Source organism: Aythya ferina, assembly GCF_964211825.1.
Source record: "Aythya ferina genome assembly, chromosome: 1".
NCBI classification, from domain to species: domain Eukaryota; kingdom Metazoa; phylum Chordata; class Aves; order Anseriformes; family Anatidae; genus Aythya; species Aythya ferina.
The window spans coordinates 178653008-178677857 of record NC_140296.1 but is presented as its reverse complement, the minus strand read 5'-3'; positions in this window follow the sequence as shown (position 1 = coordinate 178677857).

The following is a 24850-nucleotide window of genomic DNA, read 5'->3' as shown; positions in this document are numbered from 1 at the left end:
TCTGAACAATCTGCAGTGAGAAATATAAAATCAAATACTATAATGCTATAATAAAGGCTCTTTTTAGCAAGCTGAAATGAGCACTAAGCATGTGAAAAGTTGACAAGGAAAATATGAAGGCATTTAATTTGTAAGGCCTTAGTAAGCCTGTTCCCTTTACGTTACTTGTATTACAAAGGAACAGAGGATCTCCTCCAGATTTTGCAACATTTTGGTCATAATTATGTCACGTAAAACAAGGTATGTGCATCCATGCCTGGATAAAAATAGTGAGATGGTTTTCTTGTTCAGGATCATTGTAGATCAATGTGCTGTCATAGGGACTTAAATGCAGAAATAATGCATTTTTTTCTGATTGAAATCTTTCATTCTGTACGGGAAAGTGAAATTAGTAAAGATTCTATAAAAAATAAATGCATATGCTAATAATGCCACTCAGAGAAATGATCTAAAATGAGTAAAATTTATGACGCTTTTAAGAGACCAGTTTTCCAAGACTACTCCTCCCCAGCTTCCCCAGATTTGATAAGAATAAAAAGCATTCAGTGCCTCACTAGAAAGACATGCCCCACAATGTATAAGCTGGGAATGCAATGCTATAAAGCACTAGCACCTCCCAGAGGATGCTGACTGCTTGCAGCTCAGTGGCATCCCAAATAGTCTTTTCTCTCAGCTAGTTGTCTCATTTTTGGGTCTCAAATGTTGATACACCTATGAATTAAGATGCTAAATATCTTGTAAATACTACACAGCAAGTCCTCAGCAGAAGCTCTCGGAAGTTACAGTCACACTGCCTTCAGTCATACCGATAAATAATCTTCAGGTGACAGAAATCTTCCTATTCCAGGAACAAGACCTAAGAGCTGCTGAAAGCTGGGGCATTCAACTCAGTTTGGAATCAGGGACATGAAACAGGACAGCTTCATTTTCTAAGTGGAAAAATGCTTTGAAATAAATTTCAGATAGAAAAGAACTCCAGATGTATAGGCTTTGTATTTAATGGCAACACAAACTTCTTGAAATATTAGTATGCCTCATTTAAGAGAAATATTCATTTAACAGAAATTATCAGTTTTGATTAGAAGTGCTTAATTAGAAGTAGTACCTACTACTTAATTAGTAGTAGGATCTGCAGGCTGAGACTGAAGTACAGGCTTATAATATATAAGAGCAGTGCTCTCTCAAGGAATGGACAGAACAGAAGGGTGCTGAGATGCATCTTCATCACACAGCAACACGGGGATACCTTTGTTTGATCTACAAGCTATCATCCATTTTCATGAAACCTGCTTCACTCTCCATTGAGATTACAAGAGAAAGAGTCTGGTTTCAGTAGCAGCTAGATGTGGTCTCTGTTGTCTACAAAACAATCATTGCCATGGGGAAGATAAAAGAAGCACCAATTAAATTATTAGACTTGCATATTTTATAAGAAAAATTATAATGGAAGATTTCCAGCCCTACAAAAATCAAGGGAAGGAACATATTCCAAGTCTCTGAACAAAAATATTTCCCAAATATAAACAGGAGGTATTGCTTGAAAAAATAAATAAATAAATATATATATATATATTTTATAATATATATATACAGAGAAGGAAAAAGTAGTTAACCTAGAATAAGAGAATATTTTAAAAATAGAATCATTTTAATTGGTTCTTTAATTAAATAGCTTGTACTGAATCACAATAAAGAAATATAATTTATGCATCAAAGTCTTAAATGTAGATCAAATAAAAATAATGCAAAAGAGACTTTATGCATTCTTTCATTCTATTATATTTATGATAAAAGTTTGCAAGCTGTGTAGTACAATATTATTTTGAAAATTCATCACGCAAAGGCTGTTGTGAAATACTTCAAAGTGATTTGAGACAAACACAATCTTTTTTTGGTATGTTAGTGAAAAAAAAATACTGTATAGAGGGAAACTTGCAATGGTGATAAATTTTCACTGAAGTGGTTTTGGCTTCCTCAGGAATTAATAAATACTGGTACTGACACACTGATAGCCTTGACACCAAGAGCTGTGACACAGTTCAGATTAATCTTTAGCAAGGGTGACCTGTATGAGTGCAATGCTCAATGTGCAATGCTACTTTTTCATTTTAAGTCTACTGTTGACTACTCTGAAAAGTGCAACTGTCTGAAGTTTTACATGGATGCAAAGTTTTTGTAAACTGCTACATCAGACAGACAGATTACTGCTGAACTCAACAAAGGCAAAGCACAAGGTTCCACTAAGGACAACGATCCTTCTTGAACTATTTGATAAATAACTCTAGCTTAAGTCAGGAAACCTGGTCTCTCGATACAGGGACACATGCTTGCAATTCCAACTCTGCAAGGTACTGAGAGACTTCAGATTAACTTTCGATTTTCCATGTCGCTTCAGTTGTAGTTATTTCTACTAGGCCACAAAATTCAGACCTATTTTTGAAAATTTCTGAACACATTGGAAGTAACCTCAAATGTGGAAAGAAATAAGCTTGTTAAACTGCATTTCAAACTGAAATGTGACTAAGCATAAAATAATCTCAGTCCAGGAGTAAAACTGATACGTACTACCAGAGGAAACCTGTTTTATTTTCTTGGTAATGGCAGGATTGAACAGTAAACTGTAATTAGTTATAATCCTACAATGAAGTTTAATTCCACAATATTTAAAAAATCTTCTCCAGATAATCCATGCCAAGAATCCATGAATGGGTTCTCTGAAAATGTTTCATCTTACTTCATCTGACTACTGGCATTATACCTCACAGAAGTCAACTTATTCTGTTCTTAGTCTATGTAATCAAATGGATCTAACTGAAAATATAGTTGAGGAGTTTCATGGGGTATTACCTAACCCTGAGGCATTTTCTATGGTGAGTTAAGAAAGACTTTCTGTTAGTTGATGACACTTCCAAAAAGTGAAGTCAAACCTTCAAACAAGTACTTTGAAAAATAGCTTGCAAAGACACCAAGTATGTATGCTAAAAGGTTAAATTCACAACAGGTTTCTCAAACTTGAAGATAGGTAGAGGAATCAAATTGTCTAATGCCAGTTAATGAAGTCACATTTAACTCAATGGAAAAAAAAAATAATAAAAAAAATCACACTATCACAGTAAGATATGCATTTAAACAGTTTTTACATATAAAAAATCTTGACCTCTAATCTGTTTGTAACTGGCCACAAAAGCCACGGTGAGCTCCTGAAAGTTCTGTCCTTTCCAGGTTGCCTTAAAGATCCCTGATCACATCATTGGTTAGAAACTCAAGGTTTTTCTGGTTCAAATTGAGCTTAATTGAAGAAAAATGAGAAAGCTAATCCACGGTGTAAATACCAATTAAAGAATATATTTGGTAAAATACAAAAATATGGAATTGGTGAGGAAGAATCTGTCTTCCAATTAATTAATAATGTCATTTTTCTATAAAACTTTATTAATTGTCACTATATTTTCCTCCTTTAATTATATATTAATCAAGTCCTGCATCAGCATCTCTCATTTTGCCTTGGATGAGTGTCAGAGAAATCTTGATTTTTTTATGGAGTATTTCAACTGATAAAGTAATTAAAATATGTTACTTAGACCTATAAACCTTGGCTCACTTATATCCTTAGGCTATCAGAGCTACAGTAACACTGTTACTAGAGAACCCACTTTCAACAAAGGAAGGAAGAAATAAAATTTTAAAAAGGCAAAAAATAATGATTCAAAATATATTGTCATCTTTAGAGAATACAAAGTCATAGAGTCAGAAACATGAAGGGAACTTGGTTAAGTTGAGAGTATGTTGTAAGATTTTGAAAGAAAAAGCCTGAGTATAGACAGAAAGAAATGCTCTAAATTCTCATGGGAGTAGCTGTGGGAGGGAGAAGACAGAGCTTTAGAACAGACACAACAGAATCTCATCTGCATTTCAGAGTTGCACATTGCAACTGCACAGTTGTTGCATTGAACAACACAGCGGCTTCACTGTGATTTTTCAGTGGAAAGGGAGAAGACCTTATTTTTGGAAAATAGGTATAAAGCCCTGAAACATATTCAGGAGAGCTGAAAAAAAAAAAATACAGAGATTCAAGCATTTTGTGCTAACCAAAACTGAGGTCTTATGGAAGAACCATACTCCAAAAATATGTTATTTGAGTAAACAGATACAGACTCATCTGCCTATGACTCTTCCATTGAATATTATACCTAGTCACTAATTCTGTGCTGAGATCAACAGTTTTTGCCTAAAAAATAGGATGGAGCAATAAAGTAAGGATATTCTTCTTCCAGGTCGCTTTGATCTTTTGTACCAACATAGTCTTAGTTAATATCCATGCTTACAGTAAAGGGGCACATGTGGAGAAGCCACATGTACTACAGGGAACCTAAACTGTCATGACTGATGTTTATGTCTAATCAGCCCCACAGATGTGACAGGATATTTCTGCTGAGTTGTTTACTCTCTGCACACTGAGTCATACAAGGTGTCAATTATATTGAAGTTAATAAGAAAATATTTAATTTACTAACTGCAAGATCATACAATGAATCAGCCTGTGAAGAAGCAGGATTAGTTTAAGAAAACAAGCAATAATTGCCTGTAATTTTTAGAAGGCCACTGAAACAATATAAAATCTAGTTCAGTCTTATTTTCCACATGCAAGTCAGATTATTTAAATTCATGAATAATGGATATCTCTCTTTCATGATGTCTTGTTGCTTTCTGTAATAAGAAAAGACAAGCATTTTGCAAATATAACATCTTAAAAACAGTCTCTTGTCAAATAGGCATTGTTATCTATTTCTCTGTTGTTAATGTAATTGACAAAATACTTGATACTACTGATTATGCTTTTTCTTGTAAACCATTTATTTTATGGGCTTAAACAGCTGTGTTTTTGCCTCTATGAATCTGTGGTTTCATTATGAAGTTGTAACCATGCTGTGAAAGAGCAATAGGCAAAGTCTTAGGCATACTACCTACCAGCTGGTAAACAACATTTATTAGCAATAAAGGTATAATTCAATCAACATTGGTACATTTCTAAAAAAGCTAGAAGGTTAATTTTCCTCTCCTCTCCTCTCCTCCTCCTCAAGTAGTTGAACCCACATGAAATAAACAGACATTTAATTTGGTAATCTAAATGTAGATGTTCTTGATTTATATGGAGTCTCTTCATAGAGTTGCAAATATCTGTCACTGTTGACAATTATAGGTCTGACCCTGGGACACAATGAGTCAATTCAGCACTCTGCAAAATTTCTTTCAGGACCCATTGTGTCTGATAAAAAATTAGACCACAAGCTAATTCAAACCTAATAGCTCCAAGATTAGAGAAAACAAGGTTACAATTAAAACATAAGCTTTGCTCATTCCTACATTACACAACTTCTGCAAATGAAACCCAACTAACTTCTAAGACAATGAAACAATTACAATAAAGCAGTGAATTCTGGCTAAAGATTTTTGTTTGGAAACATAAAGTTATTTGCCAGTAAAGGTACTTCAAAGTTTCCAAGTTAAAACAAGATGAATTCTACAGTATTACAGCCACTGAATGAAAAACTCTGTTCTGAAAAATGCCACTTTCAGTTCAATGAGGTCTTGGGGCCCAAGCCAACAGAAACATCACACAGTTCAACACAAAGAGCCAAGTTCAGCACCCGGGGCAGAAATACTCGGATGCATCGGGACAGATGGGAACCAATTGGCTGAAGAGCAACCCTGCTGAAAAGCTCCCAGGCTTATCATGGTGGATCTCAAGTCACTGCATTTTCTTCCACTTGGCATTGATGTGGCACATTTGGAAGAGTCTATCTAGCTTTGTGCCATCTAGTTAAAGCAGAAAATTAAGAGACGGAAAAAAAGTATAGGAGAGAGTTCTCAAAAGGCAGAGGAAACATGGCCTACAGTAAAGGTTGAGGGAAGCAGGCTTGTTTAGTTTGACAAAGAGGAGATTAAGGCTGAGAAGAACAAACTGCAGCCTAGAATAATTAATTGCAGGGGTGCTACAAAAAAATAATGGTGTCAAACTTTTCAGAAAATGACCTCAAATTGTAGGTTGTGAGGTTCATACTTGGCATTAGGAAAAAATTCTTCACCGGGAGGATCCTGAGCATTGGCACAGGTTGTCCAGAAAAGGCATGGAATCTCCACCCATGGAGATTTTCAGAACGCAGCTAGAGAAAGCCACAGCTGACATGATTTAGATTAGCAGCAGTCATGCTATAGGTGGGAGACTGGACTAGGTGACCTCCAAAGATCCATTCCAACCAATATTTCTATGATTCTGTATGAAGAACTGAAAACAAGCATGTAGTGCTTATCTCTGGAGAAGAGCAACAACAACAAAAGTAACAAAAACAAACAAAAATAAAATTAACTGCAGTATGCCTTCCACAGCAAAGTGTAATTAAATCAGTACCATCTTTAAAATTACCTTTCTTTTTTTTTCAGCTACACTAAAATGAAGCTAGTTCAGCAGGAAGAAAACTAAGATCTAAAAGTCCCAGGTGGAGGCAAACACCTTTGAGGGATGAAATTTAGACCTTATTTCTCTTCCCCACATTCTAACTACTCTACATTTTTCCACTCATCTTTGCAGCTTCTTTGAACTTACTTCTAAGGTGCTTCACTTCCCCTGCTGTCAGACAGCTGCTCTCTGAACAACTGGTAGAGTGAAGGACTGCAACAACCAGGCACTATTTGCCAATGCAGCTTCTGAACTTGGCAGCACTCCTGCTGAAAAAGATGGGTTGAAGACAGAAGGGAGAATGCCTTGTGTTTTTACTTTTATTTATTCTGTAAATTAGGATAGCCTACATACCAAAGACTCGCTAGATACATTTCATACAAAGGGTTCTCTAATTAGCTACAAGCTTTTTCACTAATATTAAAACATAGAAGAACCATCACAGTTTGGCTTCCTTCCCTTCTCTACAAGTATACCATGGCTGAAGGAGTAGCTAGTCTCAAACACAAAATGTTTAAACAGATTATTCCTATCTGTCCTGGGAATTATCCAGAATGAAAGTGAACAGTGGCTAAAGGAATGGAAGGGGGTGCCTCACTAATTCCAGAAAATCACAGTAAAATAATACACGTTTCTTGTCAAACACAGTTTTATTCTGCTCTCCTTTATGAACACACAGAAACTCTATACCACAATGGCTCAATATATTGAAAACATTAATAAATGATAAATATCACACATACCTATAAATCCTACAAGATATCACACTCAATTCTATAGCATAAGAAAGTCACCACTGTGCATCTGGACCAGTAAAGAAACTGCAGTTCTCAACTTTCCTTTTCAGACTTTGGGTTTCTTTGGCATTAGATTATTTTAATTAGAGAAAGGGAGTACATCTGTGTGGAATTTTCAACACTTTTCCATTCTCAGCACTCACAACTTTTTTCTTTGTATCAAGCATATCTGTATTTCCATATTAAAACCACAAGAAAGCATTATTCCATCACTTTAAATGTCACATGTTGTATGTTGTGGCTTGGTCTGTTACAATGGAAGACAAATGATAACCTAAGAAGCCCTTTCCAGTTTCTGGTGTCATAATTATTTGTAAAAAGCACGTAGTCGTTCGTGTCAAACAATCTGCCACTACTGACTGCACAAGGAAAATGCTTTGCCATCATTTTTATGTCTGATTTATTTTTCCTTCTACTGAAGAAGTCTTTTCCCTTCATGATAAAACAACACATTTTTTTTTCCTTTACATGTATGTATGTATGTGCATGTGTTTATACTGGCCACGAGACTTCTTGTTCTGATTGAATTCCTAAAAAATAAAACAAAACAAAACAAAACAAAACAAAACAAAACAAAAAAAAAAAAAACACCACTACAACACTACCACTACATTTTGTGATGACTCACAGAAATATCACTGGGAAAAAAAATAAATAAATAAAAGGGTGTGTGGGGGAGAGTTGTCACCTTCTGTGGTATGTTTGTGAAGATTATAATTTTGAGTAACCTGGAGCTGGAAAAGTCCCTACAGTCTCCTCCAACATAAAAATGTGGAACATCACTTGAAAGGAAATTTAATTAGTTGGCATGACTCCTGGGTGAAATTTATTATATTATATTATCAGTAGAAAAACATGCTGATACTCTAACTACACATTATATCTTTTTACTCTCAGAGACAGAGGCAATTTCTCTCTCAATCATTAAAATAAAATGCATGGCCACCCTCAATTTTCCTCCTCTCAATAAGAAAAATAGCAAGCAAGCTACAATATCTACACTGCTGTCTCATCCTCTATGGGTAATTCCTGTGCACCCAAATCTCTGGTTTCACTATGTTCTCTAGCTTAATGTCAATCCTCACACTATCCTCTATTCTTATCCTGTAGTAAGTCACAACAACAGACAAATTAACACTAAATATCCCGGAATAAATTATGATTAAACAAAGGATAAAATAAATGGCAGACAAACCATGAATATTTTTTAGGATACAACATTTCTTTACTTCACAAAGACTGAGAATATGAAATGTTTTCTACTTGATTTTTCTTGTAAATCTGAGGAAATTCTAATGGCAGGAAATTAATATTCTTTTACTTCTGGAGTATGAAATGGCACTAATAAGGTCAAATATCTAGCTGAGGAGACTGCTTATACACCAAATCCAGAATAAAATCAGGAGAGGGAAACCTGACATTTCAATACTTCAAGATTTACTCTGAAGCTCTGGTTAAAGAAAGTCAAAAGGGTATTCTGAAGCTGTTCAAGATATTAATCTAAGTCATGAAGTTTTCTATTTTCCACTTACTGCTTAGAAACACTGTGTCTTTCTAACACAGCTTCCAAACATTTTGTCTTGTTAAGCTAAACACAATCTTACTGAGAAATTACCAGGAACCCTCTCTCTTCATTTCACATTGCCATCTTAAGCTGTTATATCTCTTCCCCATCCCCCCCTTCTCTAACTTCTCTAATATATTTTTGGCAATCAATTTTCCTCCTCTTCATATATCCATCCGTTTAAAAAATATATATATAATTCTTGACATTTTTCAAAAATTAATGCTTTATTGATTCCTTATTGTCTTTAATATTATTTACCTCCTTAAAGGAACCATTAAAAAATGCATTGTTTATACTGTAGCTTGTCACCACACTTTAAATCTGTAGACGGGGTCCTTAGAATTTTAATTTCAAATGATGATATAAACAATTATGCCTGCCATTTTTTTTTCCCAAATGTAATTACTATTCACATTTGTTATCTATGAATTAGTTTGAAAACAGTCTTACAATAAGCCTGGTCAAAAATTAACCTATATTTAAAAGTAAAAGTGTCTTCTACCAAATCTGAATGGGTAGATAACCAGTAAGACGATGAGTATTTATTTTCACTAATTCATAAAGCTCGAAGATTTTTCAGCTCTCTTAACTTCTCATTCAATGTAGAGAGGGGCTTGCTTCTTATGCTGACGTTTTTTACCCAACCACCATCCACACCCCACTACCTAACTACCTAATCAATCATTTACCCAACCACCAGCCACACCCCACTACCTTTCTGCACTACTTTTAATTCACTGACAGCACTAGTTCTCATGACACCAACAGAATGTAGTATGAACTGTACTATATTACACCAACAATTGCTACAATTTTCCAGAGTCTTCAGCTTACTGAAAACTCTGGAAAAAAAAATTAATGAAATAAATCACTAAGACATGTTTAGCTTCCCCTATAAAACCCTCTGTCACAATTAAGCAGTGTTTTTTGATTGGTTGGTATTGGGTGGGGAGAGGGAAGGCAAAAGCAATCTGTACTTCTAAACTTCTTGTAGTGCTGACCAAACCAACCATCCCCTTAGTTTCAGATGGGTGAAAGTGCTGTGCTGGTGTCACAGGGAAGGACTAATTCCTGAAAAAAACTGGAACCAGTACATATATATGCATGTATGTGTGTAGACATCTCTCTCACCTTAGTATGCTGCCTAGAATTTTATCCTTAGCTTGCCAGCGCAATCTTGCTCATCCTATTTCACAGTTCTTCCTCATTACCCAACTACTATCCGATAATAGCAATGCTACCCTTTCTCTAAATCGTAACTGAAATATATGTAAAAAAAAATCAGTGTATAAACTTCACCCATGAAAGAAAACCATTTGACTAATTAGCACTTGGCCCAGAGAAAAGTCACATGTATAAACTTAAGTAATAATAAAGATAATAATTTAATTAATCAGCATTAACTTCACAGCTCTGGAATGAATGCTTACCTTGCAGAACAACTGGTAACTCATGCCTATGGTGACACTTATACAGCTATTACCATCTTGGTTTTTTGCTTTTTTTGTGTGTGTGTTTGTTTTTTTTTTGTTTTGTTTTGTTTTGTTTTCACAGATCTAAAGTCTTCCTTCTCTACTGGCTACTCTGAAAAATTGAAGAATCCTTCCTGAAAACTCACTTTCTGAAGGGAATATGGACAAATAATTTTATGTTTCAGCATGTTTGTACCTGGACAGTGGATTAGGGATCAAATTCAATTTCATCTTCTGCTGCACTTTTTCATATAATTCTATTTGTCCCAGTGTTTCACTAAATTTATATGTTTCTTATTCTATCTTTCCCAGAACATATTTTTTAAGTAAATCTCATATGTATTTATGTTTTGTGTTTATGGCTTTTATTCTTATCCTGGCTATACCAACACTGCTGTTCCCTCCTTTGGACATATTTCACACTCACCATTACTCATTATCTGCTTACACTCATGGTTTCCTGTATTTTAGTGTCATGAATATCAAAATCTTCACCTACCTGTACATTAGTACTTAAACAAGCACAACAAATAAACAAATTACAGAGAAGCGACAACCAGAAATTAGTTTATATCTGCACTTCAATCATTTTAAAATTCTTCCACATTATATGCTTCTCTGTTAGACATAAGCTTTCAGATATGCTCTATATTCAAAAATAAATTAAAATAAATAAATAAATAAATCTCTTTTGAACCTTCCCTACAGGTATAGTACTTTTTTCCTTGTGTCTCTAGCTAAAGGGTGGAACTGTTCTTTAACTATGGTAAGAATTCTGTTTTTAAACTGTTCAATAAATTTGACACATTCAAGGGAAAAACAATCTTTCTTAGTGATTTAACTTTGTAAGAACATCAGCCCCTTCTAACCAGTAACCTAATATATCAGAATGGTAAGTGTCATTGAAAAGCATTAATTTAAATATCTCTAGGAAAATAATAAAAATAAAAGTCTATGGATAAGTTTATGAAGACATAACTTGGTCATTTGTCTATAGTTATTTTATTTGCAAAAAGTTTTGCAGATACTATATTTTGCAGATTAATCAGCAAATTAAATCTACCCACCTCTCTTCAAACTCCACTAATCTAAGCCTTTCTGTCCTTACCTTTTACCTGCCCATCCTTTCCCCTCCCATAATTACAAACAACAACAACAACAAAAAGCTTACACTTTCAGGTGGGGAATAGGTATGTTCTGTAACAGCAATAAGTGCTTCATTGAAATTAAACACTTTCTCAAAATGTGAAACAATTTCAAAATTTTGGTAGAGAAAGTTTTATGAGTTAGCAACACATTTTTTGAAAAAGTATGTAATTACATTTCTAAGGTATTCAGAACAATGGCTGTACATAAACAATCCTAATGATACTTAATGAACATAAACATACTTATGGAAAATGTTAATTACAGTACATACAATGGGACTTTACACCGACACAGTTCTAACTGTCTCCAGCCACTTCTGGCAGTCTTGCACCACCGCCAGAGATGTCTGGGAGCAATTCCAAGGCCTATTGCTGATGCTGCCAGTTGTGTGACCTTAGCTCTGCCTACTGAGGGAACTGCAAGGTGAGAGCAAGCAAGGAGAAGATCTGTAGAGTAAAACCAGGCAAGATAAGAAAGGTAAAATTTCAACTAGAGGATTACTGGGGTAGGGACCCTTAGCAAATCAAGTCAAAAAGAAAAGCAACAAAGAAAGGTATACATTTTGGTGGGGTGGGGGAAATAAAAATAAAAAATGAAAGAATGACAAGAACTATCAAGGGTCCGTTCCAGGGAGCAGCAAAAGGCGACTTTCCCCCTCTGATTGGTACCTATCTTGTCCAGCAAATGCTCTTTAGGAGTTGAAGAATTTTATGTGTTTTAGCCAATAAAAAACTGCTTCCTGCATTTGATTTGGATGTCTTCTGCATGTAGAATGCTCTCTTGTAACAGGTGCCTGAACAAAGTGACTCCTGTGCAATCACAGAGGGGAGGTAACTGTTGCACAACAAAGGGTTTAAACACAGTGCACAGCCTACTTGCAATAAAAAGAAAAATGTCTGGCTATACACACTTGCAACATCTGCATTTAAAATAGTGAGGGGGTATTCTCTGGAGGGAAGAAAAAAAAATACCTTCAAAGAGAGGAAACTTAAAATAAAATTTGTATTTTGAAACCTGGAAAAAATGTTATGACAAACCAAAATGTTGCATGACACGGATACTTGTAATTGCAAGGATTCTGATTTAATGACACAATATGTCCCCTTCCAGTCTAAAATTCATATTTTGATCATATCTGGTCCTGTTTCATGGTCAAACAAACCCAAACCCCAGACATTACAAAACCAGTCCAACTTGCTCCTCTAAATATACTGCCAGGTGTTAAAAATTATAATGCATGCATATAATTCTTTCTCTTTGGCTTGAAGTTTATCTACACAAAAGGTTATGCCTATAAAGAAATAGACAGGTTGGGAAAGGATGATCATGATGGGTTTTCTTGAAAGCAATATTTAAAAAAATTCTGTATCTTTACTCATAAGCAATTTCTGCATCTTTACTCATATATATCCTGAAGCATGGGATGAGAGGCACAAAAAAAGAGCTCTGTTGTCTCATTGGAAGAAACGGATAAAACTGAACAATTTATTAAGTTCAGTGTTATAAGTCAGAGAGGAACATCTCATTATTTTAAGTTATAACAACATTAGAAAAAATGGTCAGATGAAGCCTATATTTAAGTTATTTATAATCAATATCTTCTGGTGAAGTCTGAGCACAAGAAAAAACTTAATTCCCAGGCATCATTCTGTGACAAATGGCAAGTCTCAAAAGCTTGGTCTATATTAGAGAATTAAACAGGACTGGGACAGTATTGAGCACTGTTCCACATTTTTTTTTTAACTTATTTATTTAACTCTTAGCAGAATCCCTTATACGGTTTTGTTGGGTCAGATTCTGCTCTCCCAAGTTACTTCATATTGCTAGGATAGCATGAGCCAGGCACTTACCCCAGTAGACAGTATGATAAGGCCACAATGTTTAACACAGATAAATAAGAGAAAGGTTGGTTATATGAACACAAGTAATAATGTGACATTTGCCTTAAAAGTCAGAGAACATGTTCTGTTGTATTTTATTTAGTAATACAGACACGGCAGTATGGACTGCACTAGCAGAGGATAGGAGTTTTAAAGATACAGCCCCCTGAGGTCTGTACAAGAAATATATTGTGCTGCCTCAAAGTGGATTATAGAGCTTTAGAAATGAGTACCTCTCAGTATTCCTAAATTTCAGTGGAGGCAATAGAAAGACAGGTTTTTCATAGGGGAAATTGTAACTCTTCCTAAACAAACAGCATTTGTAGGGATATATAAATATATATAATTCATATATATATAAATTTTATTGTGTTATTGACCATGAGTAATTATAATGGTCTATCTTGCAAAAAACACTGAAGGTAAAAATACTGTTGAAGGTCTTATCTATACAACAACAAAAGAATCATTATAACAAAGTTGTTACAATACTAAATCTCCTCTATAAGTAAAGAAAATTCACATAAAATGCTAATGTTGGTATAGGTTTTTCCTCTAGAGGAAAGACAATAAACCATACTGGTAATACACATTTGCAAACATAGCTACATTCACACCACAATTTGTACTACTTACCGACTACTTTAGTTAAAAAGAAAATCACATTCTTAGTGGGCATTATCACAGTAAAAAGTACCCCATTCAGCAAAGTTGGTTTATTTTTTAAAATGAAGGTTTGCAGTCATAAACAAGTGTCTCCTTGTGGGGTTGGAACACCTACTAAATACCAGGTGAATGATCTATTAAGACATTAATTTGAGTCATTTTAACTTAGACATAGTTCAGATTACCTACATTCTAACGGTGCTAGAATGCAGGTGAATCTTCAACAACCAAAACCTCTTTACCATTTGTGAAACAACCTTTAGATAGTTATTTTGGGAAGGCAGGGAACAAGAAATAAACTTCCAGCATATTTTTTTTTTTGTCACTATACATTTTATAATGTGAAAGGCACCTGTAATCCAGGATTACAAATAACAATTAAAAAAACATGGAATGAAACTGCAATCAATATTTTAGGAAATACTTTGGGGAGCAGAAATTAGTAAACATGAATGGCCTAAAAATATAAAACATTTTATGGTATTTTAAACAATTCACAGATAGTGGACTGACAAAGGCAAAATAAGCAAGGTACTGTAGTTAAGATTCTCACAATAGGATGACAAATGTGAAATAAATAACTATACAGGTAATAAACTGAAATCCATAATTGTGTGAGTATGCTTAGTGACCAAAGGTGTTTGAACAAGAAAAAAAGCCGCTGAAACTATTTTTTGTCATGAGGATTTAGTTCCTTGCCAGTCTCCAGACAAGCTTTCATAAACACAATGAATCATTTTAGTACACTCCAATCCATTCTTAAAAAATAATGCAGTCTTTCTTCTTAAATGTGTTACTTTGTAATACAAAATAAAAATAATTATTAAACAGTATTTGAATTTTTGTATTCATTCATACATAAGGCTTTGAGAAAATAGATTTGTTCTCTTTGTATTTTCTTCTTACTTTTTTAAAGCTACTAACAAGTATCACCTGAAAAAAGACTCCAATATTCTGCCTATCCCACCTTCTTTATTAGGTTGCAAGGATAAAACATTTATGCTTTCTCAGATGTTCTCTGCCTGATAAGCCATAGGTCTAAGATAAAAGTTTCAAAAATGTATTTGCATCCACTGCATATCAGATTAACTTTCCTGTAGGCAATCTTGGAGGTACTGCTGCAGAATATGTCACAGTTACAATATTTTAGTAAGTTTTTTAAAAAGAAGTTCACACCCTTCACAAACATTCACAAGTCTCTTGAAATGAAGCAGTATTTCCCTACCACCCAATTGATAAGCTAGCTATTTAAAACTATTTAAAGACCTGGTGGATGAGATCCCCTGGAACACTGTCCTCAGGGACAAAGAAGCTGAACAGAGCTGGCGATTCTTTAAGGATGTTTTCCTTAGAGTACAAGAACTCACCATCCCCCTGTGTAAGAAAGCAGGCAGGGAGGGCAGACAACCGGGATGGCTGAACAAGGTCAAACTGAGGCACAAGAAGGAAATGCACAGGCATTGGAAGCAAGGACACATTGCCTGCAAAGAGCACAGGGATACTGTCCAGATGTGCAGGATTAGGATAAGGAAAGCCAAGGCATGGATGGAACTGAACTCAGTGAGGGATGCAAAGAATAACAAGAAGGGATTCTACAGGTACATTGGTCAGAAATGTAAGGCCAAGGAGAGTGCACCCCCTCTGATGGATGAGAAAGGTGAACTGGTAACAACAGACATGGAGAAGGCTGAGGTACTCAACAACTTCTTTGCCTTGGTCTTCAATTCCAGTCATGCTTCCATGTCTCTCATTTCCCTGAACCTGTGGGTGAGGGCTGTGGGAGCAAAGTCCCTCCCAATGTAAGCAAAGATCATGTTCGTGACCACCTGATGAAACTGAACAGGTACAAGTCTATGGGGCTTGATGACATCCATCCAAGGATCCTGAGGAATTTGGCTAATATAGCTGCCAAGCTTCTATCCACTGACCTATTATTTGAAAATATTTATTTATTTGAAAATATTTATCTATTATTTGAAAAGTCTTGGCAGTCAGGTAAAGTCCCTGATGACTGGAAAAAGGGAAGCATCACTTCCACTTTTAAGAACGGTAGAAAGGGGTATCCAGAGAACTAGAGACCTGTGAGCTTCACCGCTGTGCCTGGGAAGATCATGGAAAAGATCCTCCTGGAAGCAATGTCAAGTCACATGCAAGACAAGGAGGTGATCTGAGACAACCAGCATGGCATCACCAAGGGCAAAGGGTGCTTGAGCAATCTGGTGGCCTTCTGTGATGGAGTCACTGCATCAGTTGACAAGGGAAGACAGACCGATGACATCTACCTGGATTTCTTGTAAGCCCTTTGACACTGTCCCGCATGACATCCCGATCTCCAAATTGGGAAGATATGGGCTTGATGGGTGGACCATTCAATGGATAAGGAGTTGACTTAAAGGCCTCACCCAGAGAGTGGTGGACAATGGCTGTATGTCCAGGTAGAGGCAGGTGACAAATGATGTCCCTCAGGGGTCTGTCTTGGAACCGATGTTGTTTAATATCTTTATCAATGACATAGACAATGAGATCAAGTGTACCATCAGCAAGTTTGCAGATAATACCTAGCTGAGTGATGTAGTTGGTACAACAGAAAGAAGGGATGCCATCCAAAGGGACCAGGACAAGCTTGAAAACTGGGCCCACGAGAACCTAATGAGGCTCAATAAAGCCAATTGCAAGGTGCTACAGCTGGGCTGGGGCGGTCCCAGATAGAAGTACAAATTGGGAGAAGAACTCATTGGGAGCAGCCCTGCAGAGATGGACTTGGGGGTTCTGGTGGATGAACTCTACATGAGCCAGCAGTGGACACTTGCAGCCCAGAAGGCTAACTGCATCCTGGGCTGCATCAACAGAGGAGTGGTCAGCAGGGCAAGGGAGGTGATTGTGCCTCCCTGTTTATAGAGCCTTGTGAGGTTCTATTTAAGAGTATTGCATTGAGGTCTGGAGCCCCCAGCACAAGAAAGATGTGGACCTGTTAGAATGTGTCCAGAGGAGGGCCACAAAGATGATCAGAGGGCTGGAGCACCTCTCCCATGAAAAAAGGCTGAGAGCTGGGGTTGTTCAGCCTGAAGAAGAGAAGGCTCCGGGGAAACCTCACTGAGACCTTTCAATATTTAAAGGGGTCCTATTAAAAAGATGGAGAGCAACTTTTTGCTTGTTCACGTAATGACAGTACAAGGGGGAATGGTTTTAAAATAAAAGAGGGCAGATTTAGATTAGAGATTAGGAGGAAATTCTTCGCTCTGAGATTGGTGAGGCACTGGAACACTTAGGAGCTAATACAGAGCCACAAAATTAAATTTCCTTTTGAAAGCCATTGTGACCATCAAAGGTTGTACCGAAGTCGGTGCAGTCTGAGCAAAAATGGTCTGAGCGGACCAATGCAATTAGATTGAATTAGCCATTTAGACTGAATTCAATAGCTTTGCTGCCCATTAAATCATAGGAGGTATTACAGAGGACATAAGTAACTGCTTTCCCAGGTCAGGATGCCTCTAAGCATACTCTAGCAGCCATCCTGACGCACCAAAACTGAAAACCAAAGTGGAGGACTGAAATTACTTGAGTTTGCCTCTAGAGCTAGGTTATGCCAAAGATGAGACAATTAATTTGCCTGAGACTTGGCCTTCTAACAGCAAGATACAAAAGGTATTTGGGCAATTTGAATCTGACCCCAGGCCTTGAACTCAAAGGGACCAGGAGATTCTTCTGTGCTTAAAGACCCAGAATTCACTGGATATATCACCAAGTAAAAATGTGTTATTCATGAGTTCAAATTCAAGAATGAGAATAGCACTGTCTGAGGTACTATGCCAAGAAATAATGACCACACCATCCAAGAATAATGAGTTGTAGTCTAGACCTTTTTTTTTCTCAGTTACAGAATACATTTTAGACATTGAACAGAACGTTTGTGTCATAACTATATAGAGAATCCAGTGGTAAACCTCTAAATCAAAACCTAAGTTATAGAGATGATTCATGTATTGGTATAACTAAGTTGTAAAAGAGAAGTATTTCAGGTTTTGATATTTACCATATGATGTTTTGCAAAATACTGTGTGAACTGAGTTTTAATGATGTTTTTGTTCACCCCCAAAATGGCACTTGTGTTGATGTATTATCAGAAGAGTATTATTTATAAACTCTTCTCAAATACAGGGAGGTAAACAAGTGTACTTATTTGGATCAACATTAAAAACACAGAATACTTATTCCTAAATTAGCTTTATTTCAACTGTTCATGATCTTGCTATAGTTTCTAGATAAAATGGTAGCCATAGCAACTGCATATCATATATCAGATAGAAATCGGTATTGAATCCATCCACTATACACAAAAAATGTTAGTATTGAGCTAAGGAAAATAAATAAATAAATAAATAAATTGTATGTTAAATTTGTCACATTGAGAAGCTGAATTCAGCAATACTTCAGCAGATTATGTTTCATGTACAAGGCACCGTTGCAACATGTCACTCTGATGATCAAAATTCAGACCTGAGCACTCTCAACAATAAAGGGTAACAGCTGAGGTGCAGAGCTTCCCTCAATTAGAGAGCTGCAGGACAAACCAGCATCCATCTCCACCAAGTGACCATTTTACTAAAAAATAACTCTTCTTATGTAAAAGTGCTATCAAATAATCATATATATTCAATTTCAGTGAGGATAGACATTAAAAATAAAAACAACAAAAAAACAAAACTGTTTTTACCTAACTCTGTTCTCAATAAACAAGTGCTGCAATTTCAATTTCAATGATATATGACTATATTTAAGGCCAGCATAGTGGTAGATGCAGTTTAACCATAAATATTCCATTTTCTGAACAGAAACTCTCAGTCATGGGAAGCAAGAAAATAAAAGTCAGCTTAAACAGAGCAGTTTCCAAGACTCTTCTCAAGGCACAAAAGGACAATATTTTTACCTAGCTTTATAAAATGACTTGCTACTGCTCTCTAACATATGCAAACTACCTGATTCCTAAACCCATGCTAGTGTAACAGCTTGGCTGGGCTTTTTTTAGTAGTGTTGTTCCTATGGGAGATCAGTACTACTCATTGTTCCATTTTGCACCCTTGTTGTGCCTTTTAGCACAACAGAGAATTACCAGGAGCATTAACAGTTATTCAATTTCTGAACTTCCAATTTAAGCAATCAATTAAGCAGCTTTTAGTCAAAGAGTGTGTTGTTTGTCTTTTTCTCAAACGAATAAAGTCTTTCACAAAGTATTTTACCCAGTTAGCCAGCTATACAAAAACCTTCCCTGAAGCAAGACTCAGTATCTCAAAAACTGAAAGACCAGAACTGAAGAGAATCACAGCCTAATTTCACCATTTACTACGTTTGTTTTATCACAAAGTGATGATCTAACTGAAATTATTGAAATATAGAGTAACTACACTGAAAGAGCAGCAGATTAGCAGAACACCTTTGTTTTTCCCATTCTTCTTTTTTGTGTGCATTTCTAATCACAATGCACATATGTAATTACAACACAATCCTATAGAGTGAAGAGTAACATATAGAAATTTCAAGCTATCTTGTAAATGAATTCAAATACTCCAGGTGTATATATTAAAAGTCCATTTGAATGAGTTAAAATATTGGTTTTGTGAAATATATCATTAATTTGGAGTCACACTGAAATCTTTTGTGTTACTTTTGTGTTTAAAATTAAGCATATTCTTCAGTATCACTCCTTCACAGTTTTGTCTTGAAGCCTAACCACCCAGTTTGCTTAGCAAGATCCTTTGATATCATATTTTCAATTCTCATCCAGTGAGGTGACTTTATTTCCTTAGCTTTAAAGAATGATTAATTACATTTCATCATCATTCATCATGTTGGTACCATAGAAACTGATGTTTTATCTGCCCAAAATATTACATAATAATGTAGATACTGCACAAAAAGTAATTTCTGACAGAAAAGGTTTATCTTGCTGTTCAAATACCGTGTTCTGTATTCTAAGGTTTGCTTGCAAGAAGCATTCCAAAAATTAATTATTCATGTAGTAAAAGAAGTGTAACCTTCAGTAAGGCAGCCTGAGGTTTGCCTGAGGGATTTTCCAAATTCTCATTTTGTGTGTTTCATATAGATGTTGATCAAATTTCTCACCTGCAAAAATCTTTATGATATAATATTGTCTCACGCCAAGTAATTTGCATCTAATACAAAGTTGAAAAGTCCTATGTCTCCTTCTTAAAATACATAAGAAGGGAGAAGAAAATCTAATATTGATTGAACCTCAGTTATTTCAAAGCATACTTTCTTTCTGATACTGAAATGTGTCAGGAGGTGATTAAATAAACCCAGGTTTGACATTTTATTGATCAAGTGTTTTACCCTGTGAACTGCAAGAGTATGTAGAACTGTTCCCCTGATGCTGTATGTGCATGCACACACTGCTCTGTAGCCATGGATCTTTATATTTCTTAGTATTTTTAATTTTAACTTTAATGATACTGTTCAATTTAACTGTAACTCCTTTTTCTTCTCAAAACTCAAATACCATATTTAGTCATGCTGACAAAAAGAAAAGACACTCCCAGTTCTTCTGTCTCAGCTTCCACCCATCCTAAATTTGCAAGTATTCTTTCAGTCAACGTTAAAATAATTTTAGCTTTTGAAAATATTGTCTGCTACAGTGGTATATCAAAATGACTGTTTTGGGGGGGCTGGCATTCTTTCATCATTGATATTATCCCAACTTCTCAGAGGATAATCAGTTCAAATTTCAATGCCTCAATCACATCAGTACATCCTGGGAAATCACTGTAAGCTTCCTTTTGATTTCAAACTATAATAATAGTTCCTTTGGTCCCTTTAAAGGATTACATTCACTGTAAAATCTACACTGGAATCCTTCCTCTGAAGAACAGCTGTTTTCAGAGAATGGCTCTGATAGTGAGAAAGCACTTGTTAACCAGGCAGATAACAGTGAATAAAATGTAGTTCAGAATGCAGATAATGATGGTCAAAAGTCAGACAATTCACTCCAGTACTATACCTGTTGCAATATATTGCCTATTCTTGGTTTATTCTATGTAGGTTTTTACACATTTGTCACAATAGTGTCTGAATGCCTTCCAGTAGTACACATAGCAATGTGACTAACATCTGTCACATGTTGTTGTTCCCTTACCTTCTCCCTAGGGAGAACTGTATGTGCTGAGGAACATTCTGCTTCAGTAAGGCTTGATTATTTTTAACCAAGCACTAGTAGTTACTGCAGAAAGGATGAGAAATTGTAATTAAATGAGTATGGAATTATGACTAAAATGTGATCCAGAAACAAAGCTTTTACTTTAACACTACAGTATGAGAAGATTAGATCAAATAAAAACTCAAGAATCAAAAGCATCTGAGGTCCGTTTCAGCATAAACATTTTCATTTCAGTTCCAGTTTCAGCTTAAACAGTGGCTGAGCAAAGATATGCATGTGCTTAAACTAAAGCCTAATTTGGTTTCATGTTTTCTCTTTTTAAACACAGCATGAGAAGTCAAACAAACTAAAATACCTATACCTTGTCATGGTATTATTTTTTTTTTTTCTAAAGGCTTCAGGCCCCCTTTTGCCCTAAGAATAGTTATGATGCCTTCCCCACACTCCTCCCTTATGATTAAAGCACAGACATGAGAAGGATTCAGCCTGAGGCTGTGGTCTAAATCAACAGCAGTTCTCTTCTGCTACTCCACGGTACTCCACAGAAGAGCTCTGACATAGAGTATTCTGTAAAACAAAGCATAGTAGCAGACTCAGTTTGTTCCATCCTGAAGGTAATGATTATTTTGCAGAACCTTTCTGGTGTGGAGATTGAAGATGTAAAGATGCCCCTGAAGCACACAGAAGACTTAAAGAGCACCATCTAGCAGGTTCTTGTTAGCAGAGACAGGCCTGGTCAAAACCAATATACAGCTGGCTGGCGTGTACCAAGAAACACAGCAACACTTTCCCAATATAAAGAGGAGTATCTGTTACAACATTTTTACTTAAAAAGTAATATCCCAGACCAATTCTGGATGCTTTGTATTTTATGTAATCCTGGTGTTTCTAGCCACAACTGTTCAAGCAGAAATTGTGTTCCCTGTGTGACTGTGCCACTATTGGTAAGCCTCCATCAGTAAACCCCTTTCTTACATGATGGTGTCAAAATATGTCTGCACCATGAACTCTTCTATGATTTTGTACACATAGCCCTCCAGCTACTTCAAGTACTTAAAGAAACTAAGCTACGCAACTCCATGCTCAGCATAGGCTAGTGGTGCAAAAATGTATCTGTCGTCTGGATTTTCTTTTTTTTTCTTTTTCTTTTTTTCCAGTACTGAAACTTGGTATCTTGAAAATGGCTTTGACAGATCTCCATTACCCATGTCAACACATGTAAGAGAAAAAGGTTTTCATTTAGACAGATAATTTTTAGGTATAGAAATGTAAATCTGCAAATATTTCTCAATCAAAACATCATTTTCTCCCACTCCAAAATATCTTACATAATAATATACTTATTACAAATGTATGTAGGTTATTTTGATTATTGCACCACAACTTAAAAGCGAGTCAAAGTGTTGCTCTCATATACCTAATACAACAGACTAGACAAATGATTTATAGGAAATCAGCAATAGTTAAATGAATAAAATCAAACACTAATAGAAATTAAATGTTAGAACATGAAGTTCATACTACAATTACTCACAGGGTTTGCAGGGTCCAAGCAGACAGCTTTATTAGCATCATCTATTGCTTCTTTCCAATCTTACAGAATAAATGACATAAAATAACAAATAAAAGTATGGACATTTTTCTTATGATTAGACACATTTCACAATTAAATCAGAACATTTAATACATAGAGTAGGAGTACACAATACTGACATTTTTACAATAACATTTCCTTTGTTCTATCTGGAAGTATCTTCTACAAGTTTTAGCTGAGTTGACTTGATGTCACCTCAGGTTATCTTCCCAAAATGGAGGGAGGTATTTGCTGAGGAGTTATGTCAGACAATTATTCTTTCAAAAGATCTTTCTTACTTGCCTTTTTTTTTTTTTTTTTTTTGCTATACATTCAGAAGCAAATTCAGGATAAAACTATAGCATCCTCTGTGATGCTTGTACTGCATATATTACAGAATCATCCTGCTGGTTCTGTAATCCAGAACTGTGAAATTAAGGAGGGATATTCTAAATTAAACTTATAAAAATACGGTATTCTTTCAGTAATTAAATCCAAAGTGAAGTTACTTTTGTTTATTTGTTTGCTTTTTCCTAAAATCTTAGGCTTTTAATGGCATTTTTATGTAAGCTTTTCTTAGTATTGAAAAAAAAAATGTTTCTTTTTGTTTTAAAAGTCTAAATGGAATATCAATGTTCAAAATAGCCAGGATCAAAAACATACTAGAAATATATGCACAGAGCTGGGAACCAGAAATTCTAAGTTGTCTTGGAAGCTCTACCTGTGACCCAAATATTATTCAAGATGTCTAATAAGACAGACCTGTGGATTACAAGCATGAGTCAAAATACATAGGAATTGTGGTCTAGAAAGAGAAAAATCTTGTTATACAAAAATAAATAAATAAATGAATTTAATAACAGACAAGAGGTACTTCTCTTTTTAAGAATATGGTAGGAGAAAAAAATGTTTATTACAGAGTACCATATGCAAAGAGAAATGTAGTGAGCATAGTTGTAAAGGTCCACTTTCAGAAATATTGATATTTCTGACACTATTTCACAATCAGGTGTAATATGAAGCTGTAACTTCAAAATTATTCCACAGCAGTAAGCTATGACCTAGTTGAGAAACCACCACAAATGGATTAAACATATACTTTGTGGCTGAATAGGTGCAAATCTCTTGACAAACATCCCTGAAGGCTCAGATTCAATGCTCAGTAGGTTACTTCTCTTCAAAAGAGGCAGTAGTCTAAAAAGGAAAAGTAATAAAAGGATGAGAAAGAACAGAGCTTTGGATGAAAGACAGCAATTATTAAAGTCCACAATATTGCTGTGGAGAAAAGCACAGAATTCTTTGGAAGAAATACTGAAAATGGCTACCTACTGCTTATTCTTAGTTTAGTACAGCACAACTACCCAAACTAAATACTTCTATTTAACTGAGTACGCTGAACTTACATAACAGATCACAGCAAAATATTTGACATGAACCAACACCAAACCATCTACATTCTCTCATTCTTCTTATATTTTCAAAGAACCCTGTTTCATGATATGAAACGTTTCCCAGAAACTGTTCTGGCATAAGACAGTACTGCAGAACAGTATTTGAAAGATGAACAGTCAATATATAGAAAATTAGTCTCCTTCAAATTCTAAGAACTTTTAGGGAAAACATTTCATCACTCATTTGAAAGCTATATTACCTGTTCCTAGGCAATACTAAAATATAAAAAATAAAAGTAAAAACAGCCAATATTAATAAGTAATGTTCTAAAACAATAAGCTTTTATATGTTATGTTGGAATAAATCAGTATGTACAACAAAGGCAACATCCAATAGCATTTATTTTAATACCATTGTATTAATAATATAATAGTAATAATGTAATACTAACTGTATAATGGGCGTTATACTTTTATGTGTGATGTTGAATTTATTTTGCAGGAATAATTTTTTTATGAAAAGATCATATTTTTGAAGTGTTTTTTTTTTTTTTTTTTTTTTTTTTTCTATTATATAGATTTATACACATTAAAAACCTACAGATTGATAAAAATTCCTTTTCAGATTAACTGCTTTCACTGTGTATCCTAAACTCATACTTAAATTCCCCTGCAGGTCAGCAGAGGAAAAATGTATTGGAATATCAATAAGTATTAAGTACTGATGAAG